At 43.2% G+C, this 23993-nt stretch overlaps 1 long non-coding RNA gene across 1 annotated transcript in view; it reads right to left on the reverse strand.

Moving 5' to 3' along the window:
* LOC138284737 (uncharacterized) overlaps nt 1-9016 on the reverse strand; it is a 31046-nt gene extending 22030 nt beyond the window's left edge. Inside the window, exons 1-3 of the long non-coding RNA XR_011201450.1 lie at nt 8864-9016; nt 6230-6372; nt 2986-3122 (exon numbers count right to left, since the gene is read on the reverse strand). This is a non-coding gene — a long non-coding RNA (uncharacterized lncRNA). The remainder of the gene's footprint in view (nt 1-2985; nt 3123-6229; nt 6373-8863) is intronic.
* Nucleotides 9017-23993: the final 14977 nt, after the last annotated feature.

Below are 23993 nucleotides of genomic sequence, written 5' to 3' on the forward strand. Positions count from 1 at the left end.
TTATATGCTTATTACGACAGACTCTATGCACGTTCATGAATGTCAATTCTTGCATCAGCCGCAACTTCTTCCTCAAATACAATATTGCAGAGGTTTGTGGTGTAGCAAAAGGAAACAAAATAACGAGAAATGATGCCAACGTCCGCGCCAGAGTATGGTTGCACATTGCCAAAAAGGTGAATTGGGAAATGTCGGCATAACGAATCCTGTGCGCTCCTTTAGTAGGCCAGGGTGGGTTTTTGAAAGAATTTATGTTCAAAGACTAAGTGGGTTCAGCTCAAGGTTCGAATCTTGAACTGGTAAGGCCTGCCAATTATTCCTCTACATAATGGGCTCCACTAAGTTGGTTAATAAAAGGTTCTGCTATTTAAGAGCCAAGAAATGAAATGTTAGAGTGGGATCTTGTAGCAGTAGAATTGGAACAATTGGAGGACAATGAAGAAACTGTACCAAGTGATGGTGGAGACACTGAGTAAGTTGCTTGAGTGTGGAACAACCCGACCTGTTTGAACGGGTGCAGGGAGGCGCAAGTAGAAGGAACACTATGTATAGCCGAAATTCCATCTGTTGTGCATTGTGATGGTTATTGAATGCACACTCTTGTGGGAGAAGGAGAGGGAATGATTATCAGTGATGTTGTGATGTCAATGTTAAGTGAAATTCCATAAAATACAAATAAAAATAAATTTTAAAAAAAGAATCTGCAATATTATTTTTCTGCTTACGGTCTAGAATTTGTCCCCCTACCTCCCTTACCTTCAGGGGTTGAGATTGCCTATGGGGAAATCAAGAGCACTGGAGGATCACATCCGCCGGGACCAACGAGGCGGTAAACCGCTGGGACCAACGTGGCAGTAAACCGCCGGGACCAACATGGCGGTAAACCGCCAGTCCCGGCGGTGCGACTGCGGCGCTTCCGCCACGGTCGTAATTCCATGGATTGCACCGCCAGCCTATTGGCGGTGCATCCGACGAAACAGCCCTGGCGGTCTTTGAACGCCAGGTTTGTAATGAGGGCCTAAATGTATACAAATAGACAATATGTACTGCGAGAACTGCACCACTTTTCAAATTAATTTCCATTGTTTTTCCAACATTTTGCTCTACATTGTGAATTTAATTAGAGTTTTATAGTTTGTCCCACGACGTTCTATTCCTCTTCTGAAGCAACTTTAGGATATGGACAGCAGAGAATTACACTGACAGTCTGAAACAGATTTTGCAGCAGAGAAGGTGTTCTCCTTATCGTCATAGGACTACTAGCCAACTTCCCCAGATGCATCGACAATTTAATGTTTTCCTCAAGTGATTTCACATCAGTATTGAGACTCAATTAGAAACTAAGGATAGGGAAATTACCACAGAGAAAAACACCATTTTTTTTAAGTTCAGTGATTCCAAGAAAAAAGATCCGAATAATGTTAGGATCAAGAAGGACTGTCACTTCACATATCACTGATGGCCAAAGAAAGACCTCTCAAAGAGGCTCGACGACAGGTTTCAGCCAGACATCATGACATATTTGACATGGTTTACGAGAAAAGCCCTTGGCACATCACTTCTTCCAAACCGTGCGAGAGACATGTTGAGTAAGACAAGCACAATGAAACTGGCCACTCTAACAGGCAATTGAGAACACTCTCTGTCCATGATAATCTTTACACCACGCAGTCACATTATATATTGCCAAAAAGACAGACATCTGTGGAATATAAAACTGGGGTACTTGCCAAAAGAAGGAAGCCTCTAAAAATGTGACCGAGTACCACAGGCACGTGCTCTATATGTGGCGGACACATGACTGCCGCTAGATCAGATCTACAGTCGGTCAGGAAGCTCTGGTTTAAATCTGAATAGGACATTTAAATTTCATTTTTTTTTCAGTTAGAAAATGAAGAATTTGGGGATTTTAAATGAGAGTTGTGGAAAGCAGAATTAATGTTTTCGAGATTGCACACGAAATGCACTTTACTTTCTGAATTCTGTTGACCAAAAAAAAATCCATGTGCTGCAGTTTTTTCCAGTTTTGAGAACCTACATAGAAATTAAAAGATTGCAGACTTTTCTTCTATGATTTTCACTGAATGGGACCTGTGTTGGAATAATTTTGCTAATTCTGATGAATGAAAAAAATGCAACGTCTGCAACAATGCTTACACTCAGGGCAAATCTTCATTAAAATATTAGCATCAATTGTTTTTGGCAATCATTCTTTTTAGTTCTAGTTTAGTTCAGGTTTTTAGTTCTAGATTGTTAAAAATGTGGCTGCACATTTGCTACTATGTTTGCCTTTCGTGCATTTGCCAATACTGGCCCAATCTTTCTTAGACAACTGTTCAAACCCTACCACACCCCTACAAGAGCTTTGAGGTCTTCTAACAGCATATTTGCCTGACTGTACCTGTGATAGTGAAAACCAGACAGGAGGACGAGTCTTTTGTTTCCTGGCTCCAGCACTCTGGAATTCCCTCCCTTCTGAGCTGCGAATCTGTCCTATTGAAGCAGCTTTTAGTAGGAAATTGAAGCCTTGGTTGTTCTAAGTTCCCACCGTTTTGCTCATTTATGGTTTGTTGGGGTAGCCATGTGCTTTAAAAATTATAAACATAAGCAGTTTTCAATGTATTTGACCAAGTTGTGAACAAATAACCAGTAGCCTTTTCTTTTTTTCGTCCGCCAAATAAAATTCGGAATATCTTTGAATGAATCTTTTACGTGATCAAATAATAACTTCAGATATCACACATTGAATTCACATCCCACAAGGAGTTTCACCTCAGCCAAGTTCTTTGTCCAGTTTCCATATCAAACGTGTTTGTTTCGAAGTAAGGACATAACACACTGTAAACATATAGGTGAAGAACGGCCACTGTTGACGTCAGAGATTATACTTATATTTGTCACACATGAATAATATTTATGTGGGTCCAAGAAAGGGTCTCATCACCCCCATAGAATCTACATCAAATGTATAGAAAGTCGCATTACCCTGATTCCATAAGAGAGGCGCATGTGGGTCCGCAGAGCAGTCAAGCCCCCAGGGGCCACGCCAAGCAGGAAGGGCTCTCCGTATTTGTGTGCCACATAACAGCCTAGGATGGATGGGCAGCACATCCCAACGAAGCCTGAAAAAACAAAAGCACAACATATCAGTATACTCTTAGGCTTGCAAAGGAGACCCTGGCCTTTAGGTTATAGTTGCATGTTCAGAGATACAGTTGAAGGACCCACTTCTGTGTGATTTAATGCAAATCTCTTGGTCTTTCTGAGTCCTATTTGCTGTATTGGACCATAATATTTATAAAGTGCTGTATACCCCTTGTGGGACACATGCCACATGAATTGCCATTTGCCCACAAACACCTGAATGTAAACATGATCGACAAATACTGTTGATTCCCTACCATCCCTTGCAGGGTCTTTTCTTAGTGGAGTCCATCAACAGAGATATTGTTAAGCATGTCCAGCCTGTGGTGAAGGAAACGAACAAAGCTTTTGGCCAAGTTAAACTCCTTAGTCTACCGGTGAAACTTCGAGCTATGGACCTGGAGTTGAAGTTCACTGTGTATTGGGTTCCCTCCATAGCAAAATGTGGGCCTTTTGAAATAGGTTAAACCGCAGTGCCAAGTGGTGTATATAAACTGTGAGAAGTTTACATTCAGAGTACACCTTCAACCGAAGAGCTGAATATAGGGCCACTAATGCCACTACTAAATGCCACTACTCAACAAGCAACCACTGTTACTTAGCCACTCTAGGTGCCACGGGCCAGTCCTCCCACAAACAGGGCTGGCCCTCATTTATGAAAAATCTTGGACAACCGTTTTATTCCACCAGCCCTTCATCCTCGTACTGGTTTAAGGCCAGCTCTTTGGGGCAATAAGCATATTAACTTGATTTCTGTGTCGCACGTCCAGCCGGTGTTGTGGCCTCCTTGGATTAGACATAAAAGGAGCTACAGACATCTGTAAGAGAACATAAATGGGGGTTTAGAATCCCTACTGGCCACTGTAAATTCCAGAGCACCCTGAACATGCAAGGGGACGCTATTCAGGATTCTGCTACTAATTCAAAAATTTGGATTTGCCACTGACGTGCCAATCACACTTCCTGTTTCCTCCGAGGCCATTTTAGGATTTGCATTCGCCCCACTCCCTGAAAAGAACACAGATTTCCCGCTGCACCTTAGTCTGGGTGAGACTATTTCTGGGCAGCAAGTATTCTGCAGTAATTCACTTATATTTGCTCATTCGTGGGAGCAAGGCTTCCTAGCCAAATCCAGCATGCTTCTTACTTGTCTGTTCCTCTGAAGCACTTCTAGGGTGGGGGAAGGCTCATCTTGCCCTGCCTTTGGAAGGTTCTTGGACTCCTGCACTGAAGCCCACCTCAATAAAAAAACAGCAAACTGTGAAGACCACCGCCCTCCTAAAGGAACATGTCATAAATCATATAACCACTGCACTACAGTGGACCACTAAAACAAGATAGAGAATAATATATATATATCTGCCAACACATTATGCTGGAAGACTTATATGAACCTACTCTGACTTCTGTGTTACCTTTCATGGCTGTGGCCATATTATCCTGAAGCTCTCCAGCACAGAATTCATTAAAAGAAGTAGGGTCTGTAAATGTCATGTACAAAAGGTTCCTACTGTAGAAAATGGAAAGCATTAAGAGCTGTTTTGGGGATTCCTAAATTCATATTAAATTCTAACCACATTGGGGAAGGTTTTTAATAAAGTCTTCTAAGTTACATGTATCTTCCATGAAGCTTTTCCAGCGCAAATAAGTATTGTCAAAGCCAATAGGCCTGGCCTTGGAAAAACTGATGTGTTGGTTATTTTCTTTTTATTACAAGCCACAAACATAAAAATTCGAAAGAAAGAAAGAACGAAAGAGAGAAAATATGCCACCGCCTAAACATGGCTGCCACAAGCTTGCAGTTCACAGTTTAAATGAAAAATGCATTCACTGTGGTGGCTTTTTTGATAGTGAAGCTTTTTTTTAATAACAATCCTTTAATTGTGCCATGCATTTTTACTGTTTTTTTAAGAAAACGGAAGATAAATCCTAATTTACCTGGACACCTACTGTTCATGAAAAATAAATAGCTGGTATTTAAAATTATGATAAAAACAAAAAAAGTACATTTTGAACCATGTTTATCATTGAAGGTTAGGGAACTATGTTTAGGTAGAACTGAAGAATGTACAAAGGCTTTGTGCTTTCATCAATCTAAAGGGAGTCAATGAATAAAGTTGACTTCTCCTATTGTTCCATGCTGTATGCGTGGTGGGTGAAAGCAAAACGAGAATGACAATTCCCTCCCTCCCCATCAATGTATCCCTAGATAAAACTCTTTCACGGACCGAGGACTTGAAACGTGAATATGCAGCACGTGTAAAAGTGGTGGCTAGCTAAGAAAGAGAACTGCAAAAGCCACGACTCAAAGGGCAGCAGAAGTTGGGACATAGCCAGAGTAAAGCTGGAGACTGCAGGGGACATTTCATCAGTATATGATGAAATAGGCTGAGGAGGCAGGTCAGAATAAACCATGAAACTAAGGGCCAGATGTAGCAAAGGTTTTTACCCATTCTGTATCTATGGGAAAAAGTGTTCGTACATATGGCCCTAAGTACTGTCTGATGGCCATTCCCGGGTACAGGATGCATAATGTACATTCTCTACATTGGGACAGTCTCCACCTTCTGAAGCGACGTGTTGCTGCTACGCTAACACACGTGGGCTGCAGTGGTAGGGTGAGCAATCTGTGGGTCGTGTTTTTTGGCAGCCTGTGGGCCTGTTTTATAGCCAGGTGGGCCAGTTTTTACTACTGATTTCTCTGATATTAAAACAAACATTTCTTGCAGTAAGCACAAACGCATGCTTTCGCCCATACTTTGCAAAGCACCTTTACACGTTCAAATTACCCTAATGTGCAAATATAAGCAACTTTTGTTAGCTTTTAGACTCACTAATGGGGCACATTTATTTTGGTGCCCGGGCCCTACAAATAAACACATTTAGGAGCACACACACAGACCTGTTCTTGTTTTTTCTTCTTTTTTGACAGCTCGCGATTCTACTAAAAAAACTAGTTTCTCAGTTTTCCCTTTCGCCATAAACAGCGCCTCGACTCTGTGAAAATCCCTAACAAGCCCCACTGTTTCAGCATTTACTTTATTTCACTTGCTGGGTTCCCAGTGCAGAGGTAGCAGTAACTCACATATGCCGCAGTCGTCGTAGCATTGAAACATGCCGGAGCCCCACTCTCCCGTCGGCGAAATGGTCACCCCGGGGGCTGCGCCTGGCTGCTGAGTGACCACAGACATGGCTTTCGTAGAGATATCCCACTGGTCAGAACGGGTCCTTAAACAGAAACAACAGGTCCGGTTTAGCGGAAAAAACATTTTTAAAAATGTAGCCCTTGTTGACACGGTTTGGCGACGCTCGAGTCACTAATATCTGTTACCATCTCTCATGGGGCTGACTTCATCAATCCGAGGAACTGTTACATAAATTGAAGTCACTGGGTTTGCACCTGATGACATTCAGGTCGCGTAGCGAGCTCTGCAGCAGCAGGCACAGTCAGCCACTGAGCTATCTCGCTGACTGGAAAGAGGCTTTTTATTCTTTGATTGTTTGTTTCATTACGTCAAACAGTGCATATTGTAATGATTTTAATTAATCTAACAATGCAAATGTACTCACTGACTCACATCAACACACCTTTAGTCGTGGCCGGCTGCGCTTGAATAAAAATCATAAACCACTGAAAGAATCTCTCGAGGTTATTTTCAGTTGTTTCATATACATATTACTACTAGGAATAATTGCTGCTAAATATGTCTCGCTGACTTGTAATACGTTTTCTCTGACACGAGGGCGCGCTCCTCTCACTGGCGAGAACGCCACTAAGACACGCACAATGAGCTCGAGCTACACAGGTTTTGCACAACACGCCAGGAAACATTTTACAGAGAACAGACGAATCACATTTTCTTACTGTGATGACATTGTATTCATCCTATGGCACACTTCATTCTTAGCTCGGATGCTCACGCAAGCGGACTGTGCAGGAAACTACATACTTCAGAGCGAACTGTGCCCATTGCCTTCCTGGTGAACATGTAGCGTAAATGTCACTGAGACTGGGATGTGCCTCAGAATTAAGGACCCTGCTCACCAAATAGATCCCTTTAGGGGTCTGTGAAGGAGGCAGAAGCCTGGATGGGGTACGGCACAACGACTCATTAATTTAACGCACAAAGCACACGAATTCTCTCCTGTGGCTGAAGCGCCCCGTACTAACGGCAGCTTGCATGCCAGCATTCATCCAAAATAACCACAGTCATATCCTCTTATTATTAGCTAGCTCCATGACACTCATTTTCTCCATCTCAGAAGGATGAAAGGCTGAGTGGGATTACAGGTTACAGTCAAACCTCGGCACCAAACGAGCGACCCAATAACTCCCTGGGCTGTCTCCTTGTGAACATTTGAGACGTTTATTAATTTTAAATGGGGTTAAAAAATGCACAGCTGTTAGTGTTCATAAATGTAGTGTCGTTCTTTGTGCACGATTTATTGTGTAACAATTTTAATTCATTGAACAAATACATTATATTACAGTTGAGATGTAAACTTACTGTGAAATCTGAAAAGTGTGATGGATTACATAAGTGTGGTAAACCCACAATTATGTGGAAAATGCTACAGAATCGCATTTCCAGTGGCTTCGGCCCCGGGATGTGGGCCGGCCAAGAAGATGGTATGTATCTGTAGGCATACCTGTCGCACCCCTTTCTGCATAAGCAGAACTACGTGTATGCTGGGCCCTGACCAGAGCACCCCTTAGAAGCTCAGCTGCGTCATCTGCTCTAGCTGCACTATGCTAACAGAGGGCTTCTTGGCCGACGACTGATAAAGTGCCTCTGAGCACCTCCAGGGGCATGAAGCACTATGCACGTGATAATAAGGTACAACACGGGTAATATCACTTGGCCAAGGATTAACCAACCAAGCCACTGATCCAGGATGCTCCCAGATCAGGAATGGCGGACATGCGGGCATGTGGTTAAGTTGCTCACTGCGGAACTAGAAGCCCTCACTGCCTTCCGATCTTGCCTTCCTCGCTTCAACTAATCGCGTGATTCTGGGTAGGTCACTATCTTTTCTCTGCCTCAGTTCAGTTATCTGAGTACATTTCAAGCGCATAGAATAGGCTCAGCGCGAGCAATTCGTGATATGTAAAACTTTAGGTGTTTTAAACCCAATATTTGTAATCAGGGGTTGCAGAATACTGTACTCTGAATCGTACAGGTCTCCCTGGTGGTAGTTTAATGTGTTCTGTTAGCATCTGTGGATAGAACAACCAAACACCATTAAACACTCGAGATTGTGCTACGATGCCATAACGAAGATGGTGAGCGCTATACAGACGCCAGAAGCAGCATTACCTCTTAATAACTGAGACTCACTGTGCCCACTGCCGTGGGAAGCTCTCTGCTGTGATGTATAAAACATATCCTGTCTCTGCAACATTCTTCAGAAACTTTGGACTAAGCGCCCCCACCAGCCCTTTTAAAGGAACTTTGACGTACTCCCACTTCAGAAGTTGAAAAAGCAACTAGTAAAATCGGGTGGGTTAGACAAAGCTCACATGGTGTGTCAAACAGGGAGCCTGAGCTATAAATGCAGAGTTTCTGATCTCAACTTAAAGCCCACATCACCAATGTGGCTTTTTACATCTATGAATGTGTCTTCCACCCTTAAAACCAGGAACAACAAAAACACACGATCTTCAGAGCTGTGAAAAACACAAACGCACACACGCTAGACACATGACAGGGGCACTTACCCTTGCACTGGCTCTGGGCTGTCTAGCGGATCACCGAGGGGCAATTGTTTAAATTGGCGAGAAAGAGGAAATTGCAAACCGTTTCGTGAGGGGAGGGGACAGCAGAGACGGCATGCCGCAGTGGCTCGTGTCCGTTCAGCCTCCGTGGTGTGATTTCACCGCCTTATCATAAAACTGCCCCTCCTGACTTCTTGGGCCGGAAAGACTTGTGACAGCACAGGCCTTTTCGGGAAGGAAAATGGCAGCCGACGTTTCACACCCAGTACCACTCACTTAATAAGCAGCACATACCAGGATCGTAGCCAGTGGGTCATGTAAATGAATTCCCGGGCCTTTGAGCCCCAGTGCCACTGCACCTGCTGCACCCATGGAAGCTATGCACCTGCCGCATACACAGTTAGTAGAATAAAATGGCCCCGTGTTTCCATCCGTTTCCTTTACTATGCCGAGGACTTTCCCCGCAGCACAAGTGATTTTTCAGAATTCCTTTATAATTAGTTTGACAAAAGCAAATTAATTTTGAGACTGTGAGGTTTGAGTGTAACTTTTATTATTATTATTGGTACTTATAAAGCGCCAACTGTTAACTAAAAGGCATCCTGGCACTACATTCTAATGGGTGTGCTCAACAATCAGATAATGCGTTGCTGTCCACATTTCTCCTGCCCTGTCCTACTGCACAGCATTACCCTTAAACTTTACCGTTATCCTCTCTAGCAATGCACTATTTAGAAATATGACAGAATGTCCTTGCTGCCTCTATGGTCAACACACCAGGCCTTCTTCCCAGCCCCCCTTCAAAAAGCCTGTCCTCGACCACCTCTGTCAACTCTTCAACTGTTCACTGCAAAATCCGTAATAAGTGTCCGACAGACTTCTCCTGTGCCCCTCACACGCCTAGTATGTGCACCCCCAAAAGATGGGTCTCCACAGAGCAAACGCTCCGACCTTCTCACACCTCCTCCCTGCCATCCTTGCGGATATCTCTGCCATCTTTGGCTCAGCCAGTTGCATCTTTACAGGGCTCAAGTCCTAAAAAAAGAAGTGGGGGACTAAACATCTTAGGCGGTATGCAAGTGACATCATGGCGCATGACATTGTGGAATCATAGGGAGTAGCATCACAACCCAGGACCTCCCAGGTACTGACATCACAAGAAGTAATACCTCCCATGTGTTTAGGAAGTCTAACATGAGTCATTTGAGCACATTACAATATTTAACAAATTAGATTTTGCATTGGGGTTGTGACAATCAAAATAGTGAAGCAATCTTAACGCCAAATCTGGGCCTCAACTTTTACATTTATTTTTTAAAACTGCCAAAAATAAATTGGAAACAAGGAGAAACATGGCTGTAAATCTGTTCTGCTTAATTGATTGCAAAGTGTGCATTTTAAAATATTTTATGGGGTTGAGGTACCTGCTGCAGAGATCTTTGTGCACCAACTAAATCTTAGGGACCAATAATAATGCTAAAATAACTGGTGGTTAACACATTTGCTGGACAGAGCTATATGTGTTTTGTCTAGTCCCAGTTTTGAATCAAGTACCATAGAGAGTTCATATGTCTCCTGCAAAGCACATTATGTAACAGCAGATAACAGATTTTTATTTTTTGTAAATGGGTAGGCGGGTTACTGCATTTAGCACTGAGATCCTTTTGTTACTTGCAGTTCATCGATTGTAAGTCACAGTGAGCTAGGAAGGGCATGTCACTCCTACACCTTGCAACCCACATGGTCTTATGAAACACATCCTGTACATTGATTTACACACATGATTTATTGTCAGGGCATAATATGTACATGTGAGGTACATCACTCTTAAACTCTGCATTGGGATGAGTAGCGCTAAAGCGCTACAAAAGAAATAAAACAAAATAGTGGTATTTTAATTTTTCTTTGTGTAAAAACTGGGACAGACTGACACATCTGATGTACTTTCAGTGCATGCTTATGTCTTATATAGAGGGGCTGAACAAATCCGAAAAATACCTCTGGTGTACTTGTGAAGAGATAAACTGTGTGTCTTTGTTTCCCCTCCATTGCTTTTAGGTGTGAGGCTCCCGATAGATTCCAGCCAGGATACTTCCACAAGCATTGGCATAGCCAAAAGTTCTCGCCTTTGGTGCCTTATAAGTATTTAGCCATGCAGCACATTAAACCTTTATCAGAAATAAACTGTATTTGTGCATTCCTTCATATACTTGGCATTAAACTGTAATGGTCAGAACATCCCCCAGAAGATACCCCAATATAAATAGCATTTGGAAGAAACATGGTCATGTAACCATATAGTTAGCCCCTAGAGGACATAACCACATGAAAAAAAAGGCAGGGAGCATTACAGTGTAACCATATATTCAGCCATTGGAGGGCAAAGTGCATTACACATTTTCAGGACTAACAGGCCTGTTAGAATATTATTACAAAAAAGGCCCGTAGAACACAAACTACTCCCAGCTGTAAAGCAAAAGCTCCAACCATGAGAGAAATTAAAAAGCCATTGAATGGTATGAGAGGTTATGATTTTTGGGCCATCCAACCTAGTGTGGGGACCCAAAAGACAAGCTGGACAGAAAGACCAGGTCACACTGGGCGTTTTGGTGGTGGTCCCATTGTACTAGATCCACCATAGGCTGAGTTATGGACAGAAATGTATTGTGAAAGGAATGCCTTCCAAAGCATTATGGGGCGAGTTTCACGAGTGCAGTGAATATTGTAGTAACGGCTCTCCTGCTGTGCTGGGGAGAGCCAAAATGAGAGTTTCCCTAGTGTTTTTTCTATTCAGAAGGTGTCTATTTGTATATTTTTCAACTGCTAAACTTGGGAAGAATTTAGGAATGGGGCTGCACATCTAACAGGTTCATATGTAAAGTGCTCTAATCTTTTGTTCTAGTTCATGTTAAATAAATACATAAAATATAATCCCCCCCCAGCTTGCAGCCTTTGTTGGGTGCAGACACTGTAAAGAAACAGTGAGATGCCAGAGGAAGAAACAACATACCAGGCAAAAGAAAAAAGTAGTGTGCCGACACTAGGGTATGTAGCCCATTGTGCAATAACCATTGTAAAAGGGTCAGTCTCCAAGGCGGTAACAAAACAGCCTCAAGGCGGCACAAACCTAAAGCATTTACCTAACAAACCAAAGGAATTTTGAAAGGCAGGCCAAGGAACGAATGAAAGTGATGTGTGTGGTGAAAGCCCACAGACGTAGATGACAGCATGTTGAGAGACAGCGCATGTGCTCTACCTAGGCTCGCCTTAACAAAAGGAGGCCTGATGTCCCCTTAATTTTGGCCTTTGCTATGGGCTCAGCTGGAATCTGACAAGCCCCTTTCCTGCCTGCACGTCCCTCTTCGGAACGAAAACAGACAATGTGCAGGCGCTAATGAATGTGTCCCAGTGTCTACAAAAATTACACCGGGAGAAGCTTAGCATATTTCTGTGGAGCCCACATACTTTGCAGGGTAGACGGAGTCCAAACTGTGAAAAAAGTGGGTAGGCGCTGTCTTCCGCGTCTACCCTCGACTCGAGCCCTCCATCTTTCTCAAACCATGTTCACCCTTGGCATCACTAGGACTCACTCTCCTAGTTCACCACCAGTCTTACTGAGTGCACTGAGTCTTGGTCATGGAACCTAATCTGTGCCAACCTCTCTCTCCTCAGGGACAACCAGAAGCTCAATCTTTGCAGTGCTCCTCTTTACACTCTATACACCTGTGCCAGGGTGTATTTCCTCCTTCTCTTGGGTTAGCTTTCAACTCATTATATTATCTCTAGAGCACCTATGTGCTGCTCTCGCTGCTTCGGGGCACTTGTAATGCAACAACCTTGAAGGGGCAGATGGAGTGGTGAGACAGGATGAGGGAAAGAAAGGTGGAGGAAGTCTGGAAAAGAATGCCCCCTTTGATGGTTCCCAAGCCATCCTCTCTTTCAATCCTCACTTACTAGTCGCGGAGACTGAATGTCTCAATGCTGTCAGATTCTTAACTCAGTCAAAAAGCAGATTGCTAATTTCCCCATTTTCACAGCTCACAAAGATGATCTGACTTCCCAATAAACTTTTTTCTCAGTGACCTGCACATCTCTTTCAACAACCAACCCTTACTCCCCCCGCCCTCTGCTGGGCTCTTAAGAGTCCTCTTTGTCAGCCACATGTTTTTGCCCTCCTGCATCACCTCATACACCACAGTGGTTCACCTCTTTCCACCTGGCTTATCTTTTTTTATTAATTTTATATGGAGCTAATTTGGCTAAAATGCATCAGAGCGTTTATCACAATACCGGATTTTTTTTAATTTTCAACATGGAGATTAAGTACTTCTCCCAGAAGCAAAGGATATTGAGGTGATACTTGGACCTTGTTCCCCGATTAGGCCATATCTCCTGGACATCAGTGCCCCAGTGACTAATCCTTACCTGATCTAGGCAGGACCCTGAATTCTGCCACCCTGCCAGCCCTTAATCCCCCTCAGTTGACACCTACCTCCACTCCCTGCAATGGTGACACCAGGCTGCGCTACCTCTACATTCAAAAGAATATCTCATTCTACGTCTCACCTCTCGCCATCCAACTATCTAACGCAGGCCACAGAGCACGCACCGCCTCTCAAAGCCCTCCTCTGTCTCAACGCTTCCAGGTTCCAGACAAAAAAATCATTCACCACCAGTCACTCCTTGCAGGACTGTGCCCCTTGCCTCCGGGTACTACTGCACGGTAGCATCCCATCCCTGCCCACATTCAAAAGAACCGCCAAGAACCATCCCTACAATCCAAGACACAGAGCCCCAATCCAACCCGTCCGCCCCTCAGTAACACTGAAAAGGATACCCTTCCATGTGTATGTTCATATTCTTAGGGGTCTCAGGGATCTTAAGATTCAGGGGACAGAATTTGGAGATGGAAGTCTTCAGGCCAAGATGAACAGATTTCCATTGTTTATATGCAATTCCGAAGTGAGGGTAAATAACATCACTTACAAAGCACCTAGCATTGGTCACCTTAAAATGTTTAGATCCAAGGCACTGATGACCATAGGTGTACATACAATTGCTGTTCTCACTACTGCGTTTCTGATAGAAACGTTTCTTCTACTGTTCAAAGAAATACCAAAAGAATCATGAAATATTTTTAACAATTCGTCACATCAGTGGGTAAGGAGTTGCAACAAACAGGTTTGCTGAGTTTTCTCCACAATCTAACAGACTTCCTAAAACCAGGCTAGGCTGTAAGCCAAAACCAGCCCTCAAAGATGTTGTAATAACAGCCCATGTTGCGTCACGCTCTCCAGGAGCTTTTAGGCGGGGTACTGCCTTAAGCACATTTTTAGGTGTGGCCTACAGACAGCTAACTTTAGCTGTTTGGCCAGCCTCATATATTAAAAATTATATATATATATTTAATTATTTTCACTGGAGAAAACAATAAAGGTTACAGGGGCATTATAGGTAGGAAATAGAATCAAGTAGCTATAACTTGTGCCCTAAGGTAACCATAACTCGCGCCCCTCCATGCACAGTTTTCTGCTAAATAATTTTACTGCAAATGTTACATTGATATTATCAATGATGTTATCAAAGATGTTGTGAATGATTTATTATGTGGGGTAATTAGCAGTGCATTACCAGTGCAAGAGTAATAGTTACCTAAGGGCACGGGTTATAGTTACTTGAGATAACTCTAACTATAATTGGTGAAAAGGCAAAACGTTGGGGGATGACCAAGGCTGGCAGGTCTAACACTTTGCATATGAAAAAACCTTCAAAATTCACTGAAACAAATAATGTTTAAAGGACCATTATGGTTAGGTGAAAATGTCAAAATGACTGTTTTAAATGTATCTCAAGTAACTATAACACGCTCTCACCATGCACTGCTAATTACCTCCAGAATTACATCACATATTACATTTTCTATGACATCATAAATAACATCACTTCAACATCTGAAATGACATCATTGATGACAACACTGTGGATGGTGGGGGTGCAAGCTATAGTTACTTTAGGGCATGATAACTGATGAATAACCTAACTCTATCTATCTATCTATCTATCTATCTATCTATCTATCTATCTATCTATCTATCTATCTATCTATCTAAACATATTATATATATATATATATATATATATATATATATATATATATATATATATATATATATATATATATATATGTGCAAAAAACAAGTAGGAAAACCTGGATAGTTCCTAGGCTGTAGGAAGAGAGTTGCTCCTTCATATAGATAACTTCTACGACACCACCAACACTATAAATCTGGTCACCTAAAATATATGTTTTTTAAAGCAGAATTTTTAGGCATAGAATAAGCCCAGTGACATTTACGCTAAGCTAGAAAAGTGGCAAAGCCTTTAGCCATTTTTCTAAGAAAGTCTTTAAGCACAGGATTAGTATATAAAATAAAGCTGGCTGGTTTAAATATGAACTTATTCTTGCTGAAAAAGAATACAGACAAAACACTACTAACCAATGAAAGAAAATAATGTTGGCTTTTTTAAATGTGAGCTGAATGATCCCCATTTCACAAAGTGACTGAAACAAACAAGCAGAATATATATTTATCCTCCAAGGCACCATTATAGGAGAACCTATCACATTCTAATACAAAGTAAATGCCTTTACTGGTGTACACTGAAAAGTCTACATTTAGGTGGTCATTAAGATTTTGGCGATCTTTACTGAAGACCGCCGTGCTTGTGGCCACCAAAAGACCGCCGCTGAGGTGGCAATTCGACCACCATATCACAAGTCACAAAAACAAAACCGCCAGAAAGCAGCCACAAATCTGACACTGCCAGGCCAAACTAAGGCGGGAAAGAGGCGGTCCCACCACCCTCACCACCACGCTAAGAAGATACCGCCCACCAAAGGACAACCCACAAATCAGTACAGCGGTCTTTCAATGGTGGTAAGCCATTGGCGGTGTGGACTGCTGCGGTCAAAATACTGACTTCCTAACAAAACTACCCTACATTGGCCATTTCAAATGCACCACACCTGATACACATTTCTGTTGTATGTAGTTGCATGTGTGTGCATGCAGTACGTCTTTTTGAGAGTGTTGTGTCATGCAAACTTTATGTGCACATAGGTATGTATCATGTGTAGCATGACTGTGATATGGATACAGTATGTAGTCCATTGCTGTAACTGGTTGAGGAGTCTACATAAATGTGCCCTTATCTCTGTGTCTCCCATGCAAGTCAGCGCCCATCAAAAGAAGGGATTGTGGTGAGCCATCGCCAAGGAAGTGCGGACCCTGGGGGTCCATAGCCGGCTGAGCACGCAGAAAGCGGTAGCAGGACCTGAGCCGTTGGGCCCGTAAGACCGCAGAGGTCCAGCTGGGGATGTCCTCCCAACAAGGGAGAGGTGGCCGTCAAACCCTTACCTCCCTAATGGCCCGCATACTGGCAGTGGCCTACCCAGAGTTAGATGGGCGCTTGAGGGCAGCACAGCAGCCATAAGGGAGTGAGTACTCACAGTGTTCTTCATGTAGGTATTGAGTTGCATAGTGATTGTATAGTTTGCTAATAGCTAGTGGATGCCTAAGTAACCTCTAGTCGGGTTTGTAACCGAGGTCCTCATTGTAATGCTTATTGGTCTGTCTGATAGGTAGTTGTAAGTTACAGACATGGCTACATATGTAGAGGGATGCATCCTGGAACTAAAGGGAACATTGGTGACTCTCATGTACTGCTGTTTCAACTAGCTATGTGGTATGTCCAGGCAAATGCAGGTTGTTCACACTCTCATGTGGTAAGTGAAGATGTCCCTAAGTTAACTCCCACACATGGTTTAGTGAGTAGTCACAATCTCCTGCTGTATCAGTGTAGTGTTGTCGATGGGGGATGGTAAGGGCTTCAAATTGCATGGTCTCTTGTTGTCAGTAGCCATTCGTGTAGTCTGGTGTTTGGCACAGCAGACTGTATGTAACTTGTGTATTGTTGTAAAGTGTGGCTCATATGTGGCATAAGTGTTGTAATTGCCCCAATGCGCCCTTTCTTTCCCCCCACCCTCCCTCCTTGTCTTCTTCTGTCCTTGTGTGCATTAGCATCATCAGGCAAAGGAGAAGGGGCACTGGGGAGTGGGGAGGCTGCAGCCCACGGAACCCAGGAGGCAGAGTCCACCGACGCCGAGGGGACCATTGGGTTGGAGGGCGAAGAGATCACTACTGGGGAGACATGAACTGCTACATCTGAGTTTGATTCCTCCTTCGATGGAAGTTCCCTGGTGGTGGCGGACCCCTCTGGGACTAGCCCAGCCACCACATCGTCCACCACCCCAATTACCAGCACCGCCCTCCCAGTAGCTCCCCACCGAGTTGCCCGTGCTCGCTCACCTAAGAGGGTGGGCATCTCCTTCGCCGCAGGCACGTCTGCCCCTGCCTCAGTCAGCCCTTCTGCCCTCAATGAGGAGGCTATTGACCTCCTGACCATCTCTGTGGGGCAGTCAACCATGGTGAATGCCACCCAGGGGCTGGCATCCCAGATGCAGCAAAGCAATGCCTACCTGGAAGGCATTTACGGTGTATTGGCTGGCCTACAGAGATCATTTCAGGCTCTGGCCTCCTCTTTGATGGCAGCCAGTGTCCCTACTTCTTCCATCCCCCCTCCAGTTACCTATGCTCATTCCCGGAGCCCTCTCCCCCCACCCATCCCAAGCACATCATCAGACCTGCATGGACCCAAGACAACAGACAAGACGTGCAAAGACAAACACAAGCACCATAGGTCACATCACAAGCATACACACACTCAACACACACCAGCAAACATGACAATAGCCACTGCCTCCACTGTCTCCCCCACCACCTCCTTCCTCACAGTCACATCACCACTCACTCCTGCCAGCACTGTATCCTCATTATCAGATCCAGCCACAAGTTCAGCTTTGCCAACAGTCACCACCACAGCAGACACACAGACATGCACTGACCACCATCACACACACATGCTGCACACCCACCTTACTTGCAGACACCACCTCAACATACATTCACACCCTGCCTATCTTCTCCCAGCCTCTCTTCCCCCCTCCTCCCAAGACACATAAACACCCCCACTCATCCACTCAACAGTCATCTACCTCAAACATGCACACTTTGCATGCACCTACATCCAAGTCCAGCACACCTACACGTCCTACAACCACTCCCTCTACCTCCTCTCCTAAACCTGTTCCCACAATCCACCCCACTATTCCTAAAAACTTTCATTGCCCGCCTGGACGGGTTCTCTCCTCCAGCCTATCCATGTGTTGTCCCTAAGCGTCACGTTCCCCTCCCCCAGCCCAGTCCTTCCAGCTCCCAGCCCTCCCAGGGTCCCCTAGTATTTCCAATGTCCCTCCCCCAGCCAAAAAGCCTCCCTCTAAGGCAAAAACTGTACCCACTCCCACCACCCACAGCAAAACCTTATAAACTGCTTGTTTCCGCCAGGCTTTTCATGGTGGTCTGTCCGCCCCAGAAATCTTGGTGGTCTGCTGACTGGTAATATGGTGGGTTGGGAAATGCCTTCTGTTGGCCTGGGGATGGCAACTGCTTTCGGACCACACTGGCGGTTCTGGTGGTGATGTGCCCGTGTTTGGGTCGGGTCACTGCTGCTGTCATATTATGGCGGTCTTCACTGCCGGCCTGGCGGTGGACCGACCGCCACTGCCACCATGGCGGTCAGGTGACCCCCAAATTCATAATGACTACTTTAGTCTTGTGCAAACCTGACTAGATTTTCACTCAATTTATGACTTTGCACACAAGGAACCATCTGCCTCTAAATGACAAGACACATTACTATCTATTCAAGCTATGTATCTTTGGGGATTACGAAAGACTCACAAGAATTATCACAATGATCACAAAATGAATTATGATAAATGAGACTGCTGTCTGCCTCTCCACAAACCATTCCTTTAGCCTTCATGACACCCAAACAGAACTGTGAAAGGGACTCAGCTATGGCATCCCTTCAACTGTTTGGCACAAGTATTGGTGATCTGTTTGGAAAGCTCTCATTTATATGCAGTTTATAAACAGCAGTGAATTTGATGAGGTTTTAGATGCTAGGCAACTATTTATGATAGGTCTTCTTGAGGGAAAAATGACTGGAGACACAACTATTGCCATGGAAATTTAGTGGACATGTTTGTGGACTACAGAAAGCTCACATGCTGGTGGATGTGACTAGCTAGATCAATTAATCTCACACAACTTTTCTTAACATTTTCTTATCCAAGACTGTTGTTCTCTTAAGTGATGTCTCTGTATGCCTCCATGATACCAAAGCCCAAAAGGATGCCCGGAGCCTGATACTGGCAGGAGATAATATCTCAATGACTAAAGTCCTTTATTTATAACTGTTTTAGAGCTTCTAGGACAAGAAATGGTGTATCTTTTGCATTCTTCTCTGTCAGATTAATTGAACTCAATTGGATTAAATCGTAAAAGCTTCTTTTAATAAAAATACAAATTGTTATGTACCTTAGATATGTTGTGCACCTAGAATAGATTTAACATTGATTGTAGACATTGTAGAATCTTATTGTACAACATTAAAACAATGTAATCTTGACTGATAGGTCTGCTTATTGTATACTGCATTATGCATAATGTAAAACTATTAAACTCTTTGAGAGTGGAAAAACTGCCATTACAAAATAGACTGCAGTTTCATGAACCCAGCCAGCAGTCTTTGAGCTGCACCAGCCGAAAACACGGCAGGAGCGGCCACTTCAACTCAATAGGAAAGCAGCAGGAACCGAAAGAGCCTTTGCATCCAAATACCGCACATTCACACATGTCCGGAATAAATCGCCTTCAGCATCCTCAGAACTAATATTTGAGATTTTTCTATCGGTTTCTTTTTTAAAGAATTTCTAAGGAGCAGCATGGTTTACATGCAATTAGTAGGACTTATTAGCAAGTTTCGACTAAAGTTTCTCAATTAGATGGTGTTGTATGGGAAGGGCTCCTTTTTAATGTGTATTGCGGCGCCTTTTCGTTAGATTGACTTTCTACCAAGAATGAAGAAGCTGCTCTGAAGGTTAGCATTGGAGTGCTGGGTGGAAGGTAAAGGAACATCTTCCACCATTCTCTCTGGGAAAAACGTACACTTCGTCTATAGATGTGAGACATCACATTGACCAACACTACATTGATAAGTTCACTTTGATATACTGTTAACAAACAAAGGGGAATATTTACTAGAAAGTGGTGCATCGGTCCCAATGCACCACTTTTCTTCTGTCACCCCTGCCGCACCTAGCGACACCATGGTTGCGCTGCATTTACAATACATGCATACCATGGTTGTCATTAGGACAATAGTGTCAACATTTTTGGCGCTATTGTGGCGCTTTGCTGCACTAGTGTCAAAAACTCTGAAGCTAGTGCAGCAAAGCACTGGGAGGCCCATTGATTAAAATGGGTGCGTCATTTTAACACCTGCTATGAGTAGGCATTAAAAATGACTGAAAAAATGGTGCAGTCAAATGTTGTAAATTTCACTGTACCATTTTTTCAGGCCTTCCTGGGTCAGAACGCCCTCCTTGCATATATTATGCCCTGCATAGGCATAATGTGGCACAAGAGTTTACAAAGTGGCGCAATGCAATCATTGCACCACTTTGTAAATACAGCATGGGAGAAAGGCCACCTTAACGGCACCTTAGCGTAACAAGATATGACGCTAGGGCAGCGCAAGGTGGCACCAGGGGCTTGTTAAAATGCCCTAGATTTTCTGTCTCATTGCTTGAGGATCAAACTTCCACATCTAATATATTACACTACACCACTGTAATACATAGAAAGAATTACATCTGAATTAAAGGCAGCCACCTGAACTGGCTCCCTTCCTACCTTGTCAAAACCTCCTTTCCTCTTTTTATTTTAACACCTTTCCTCAATCACCAGCACTCCACAAAATTCCACCATATCTCTGCTACTCTTCAAGACACACTTTGAGATAAATTATGGAAAATTTAGTAGGGTTGTTTGGGAGTTCATTGTCGTAAACTGAGGTTTGGGGTGAGCCAGGAGGGGTAGAGGAGGGAAGAGTCTTGGAAAGGTTATTTGGAGGTCATAGTAGTTGAATGGTTTTGGGATGAGTCAGAGAGTGGACCTGGAGGATAGATAGCTAGTGGGATAGAGCGATGGTAAGAAAGAATAAAGCTTTAAAGAGAGTAAAATGTTTTTTTTTCTCTTGGACAGTAGGACTAGAATAGTAAATGTATAGATACATGATTAGATAATCAAGGGGATAAATGTGTAAGGAATATAAGATACTGAATTATATAGTTGTATAAATAGAGGCTTTCTAGAGTTCCAATATTTGAAGTTAATGTATTTGTGTACTTCTATGACAGTATTTTATGCTTGTAGATAAATAGTTAAGATAATAGTTACCTATTGTGATAGATAAAATAAAAACAGACTCATAAGCATCTTAATAAAGTAATTTATATAGAAACTTTGCAATGACCTATGAACATGTCAAGTGTAGAATAATATACACATATATATCTATACATAGAAAAATACACATATCCATAAAATATATATGCATACATACACCTATACATACAAATACATACATAAATACATTTAATTTAAGTAAAATATACATTTGTTAAAGAGGCCTAAAGAGTATGTATATATTTCAAAATAAACAGTTATTATACGTATTTGTATAAAGAAATACACATATCTAAATATGTACACATAATCAAATAATACCATGTTTACGTACATGGAGATATGGAGCCCATTGCTGTTTGAATACGGTGGTTATTTAGGAAAGAGTCAACTCTTCAATAGTCTTCTGAAGGATCTTATATTTGGGGGTAATGAATTCCATAGTTTGGCCATTTGAAAAGAGAAAGCTGTACCACCGATTGTCTTTTTCTTGTATGGTGTTGTTTTGAGGTGGGGGCCAATCTTGAGCATTGATTAAATCTTCCAACCCTAACTTGCTTCAGCTATGCTAACAACAACTAGATCATCATAAAGCTGGAAAATCCTAGAGTGCTGGACTCCTGTGTCCCAGGCCAATTCTCTAATACTTGGGGCACTGCACAACCACTTCAAGCTTACCCCAACAGATTCTGACATCTGGAACCTGAGTAAAGTATCACCTGACCACTCTCTGCCACTCAGGGTCATTATTGTACCTTGATAAATATTGGTAAAACCAAGGAGACTATCAAATCCACATTACTGGTAAAAACTAAGGAGACAATCAAATCTACATTATTGGTAAAACCAAGAAGACCATAAAATCTATGTAAAATCAACAGTTTTTTCAAATTTCTTACAGTTCATGCCGTTTCTAGGCCAAAAGTATCTTACTAGGGGACCCAAATCTTGCTATGTTTTGTGCGAGAGACTCTAGGCTGTAATATAATATTCTTCATATTCACGCAGAGGTACATTCCTCTGAAGCACTCAGCATGTTTTGGGGCATTGTCTGACTGCCAAAGTTGTTCAATGTCTCTCTTCGCTAGGAGAAAACCAATTCACAACAAAATACCAGAATATGGGGATCCTTCTCCGTCACCTATTATGGCCAGGGTGCTTAGTTTTGCTACAATTTCAACAGTGTTGCTCAACACCTTCACTAATACTGATCCAGGGTACTGACAATAATGCTTAATCACTGGGCAACACCACACTATAGAACCAGACTCCAATATCGTTGGGCACAAGCAGGAGAGCGCAACATGCCCATTTTCCATAATTTGTTAGGGTGACTAATATCTACTGTGTTATTTTTTATCTATTGTGTTATTTGAATTGCATGAGACATAGGCGTGCTGGACTACCGATTTCACATGGTGCCATTATGGCCTCAGCCCATTCCTCATCTCCCAATGGGCCAATGTCACGCTCCCACAAAGCCTACAGTGCAACGAATCAATGAGGTACATTTATGGACATGGATTGCCAGATATGTGATGTCCCAAGCCTTACTAGGGGTTCTGTTGTTATTCTTGCCTCAAAGGGATTAAATTCTATGAAAGCTGTGCATTGGGAATGTTATTAGTTCAGTGTGTCGTAGTTGTGTCTAAAGAACTTTAAGTGGCATAACTCGGTTTACTTCACAAGTGCTTTAAATAATTTGAGGTGGCAAAATCCATATACACCCCTCAATCTGGAAATTCCTATGGGATACCTCTGTCGAAATTCCCAAAGTTTGTCCACTTGCATTAGCACTGTGCCGCACCAGAAGAAAGTCTCTGGTGTTATCCTAGTCTGACACCACATTCACCTGATCACTTTTCACCCCGGGTGCGTTTCGGAATGTAGCTTGAGAACGAAGCACTGTACAAATAAAGTATGAGTATTGAACTCTGGAATGGATCTAATTTGCCCTGAATAGTCGGGTCATCTCTGGCCTCAAAGAGCCAATCAGTAACTATTAGCAATCGAAAAGCCCAATTACACATTCGCTTGTGGGCTATTCTCAGGCCACCCTCATATGAGGATTGTATGCATTCTTCACGTGAGATTTGTGCTATTTTAACTTCCCATATAAAATGACAGGACATATAATTGATGGTGTAGAAGTATTGGTCTGGAACAATGTGTCGATAATTTTGGATTGTATACAACAGCTTAGGCAAGGACACCATATTAAAGAGTGCAATACTGCTAAGATTATGGCCCTCAGTACAACCCTGGCGGTCTGTGATAAAGCTGCAGTAATACCACCAACAGCCCGGCGGTAAAAAAAATAGGAATTATGACCACGGTGGAAGCAACAAGCACCACGGTGGTAACTGCCAACCGCCAGGCGGAAGACAATGCTCCGCCCACTGTATTAAGAAGGTCTATCCGCCACCTTTTCTGGGGCAGTACCAACAACAACAAAAGCACGGTGGAAACAGAACACAGAAGGCAAAGGACTCACCTCTGGACACTCAGAGAACAACCACTACACCATGGAGCCAGAGTTACACATCTTACCCATGCTGCTATACCTCTTCCTGCATTACAAACATCAACGCTGGCGAAGACGACCACGGTGAGTACTGCCGCCTACCACACAGGAGAGGGGGGAGGAAAAAGAGAGTGACACACACACACAACACGCAACACCCCCACACCCACCCCCA

This window comes from Pleurodeles waltl, chromosome 3_1, assembly GCF_031143425.1.
Source record: "Pleurodeles waltl isolate 20211129_DDA chromosome 3_1, aPleWal1.hap1.20221129, whole genome shotgun sequence".
Classification (NCBI taxonomy): domain Eukaryota; kingdom Metazoa; phylum Chordata; class Amphibia; order Caudata; family Salamandridae; genus Pleurodeles; species Pleurodeles waltl.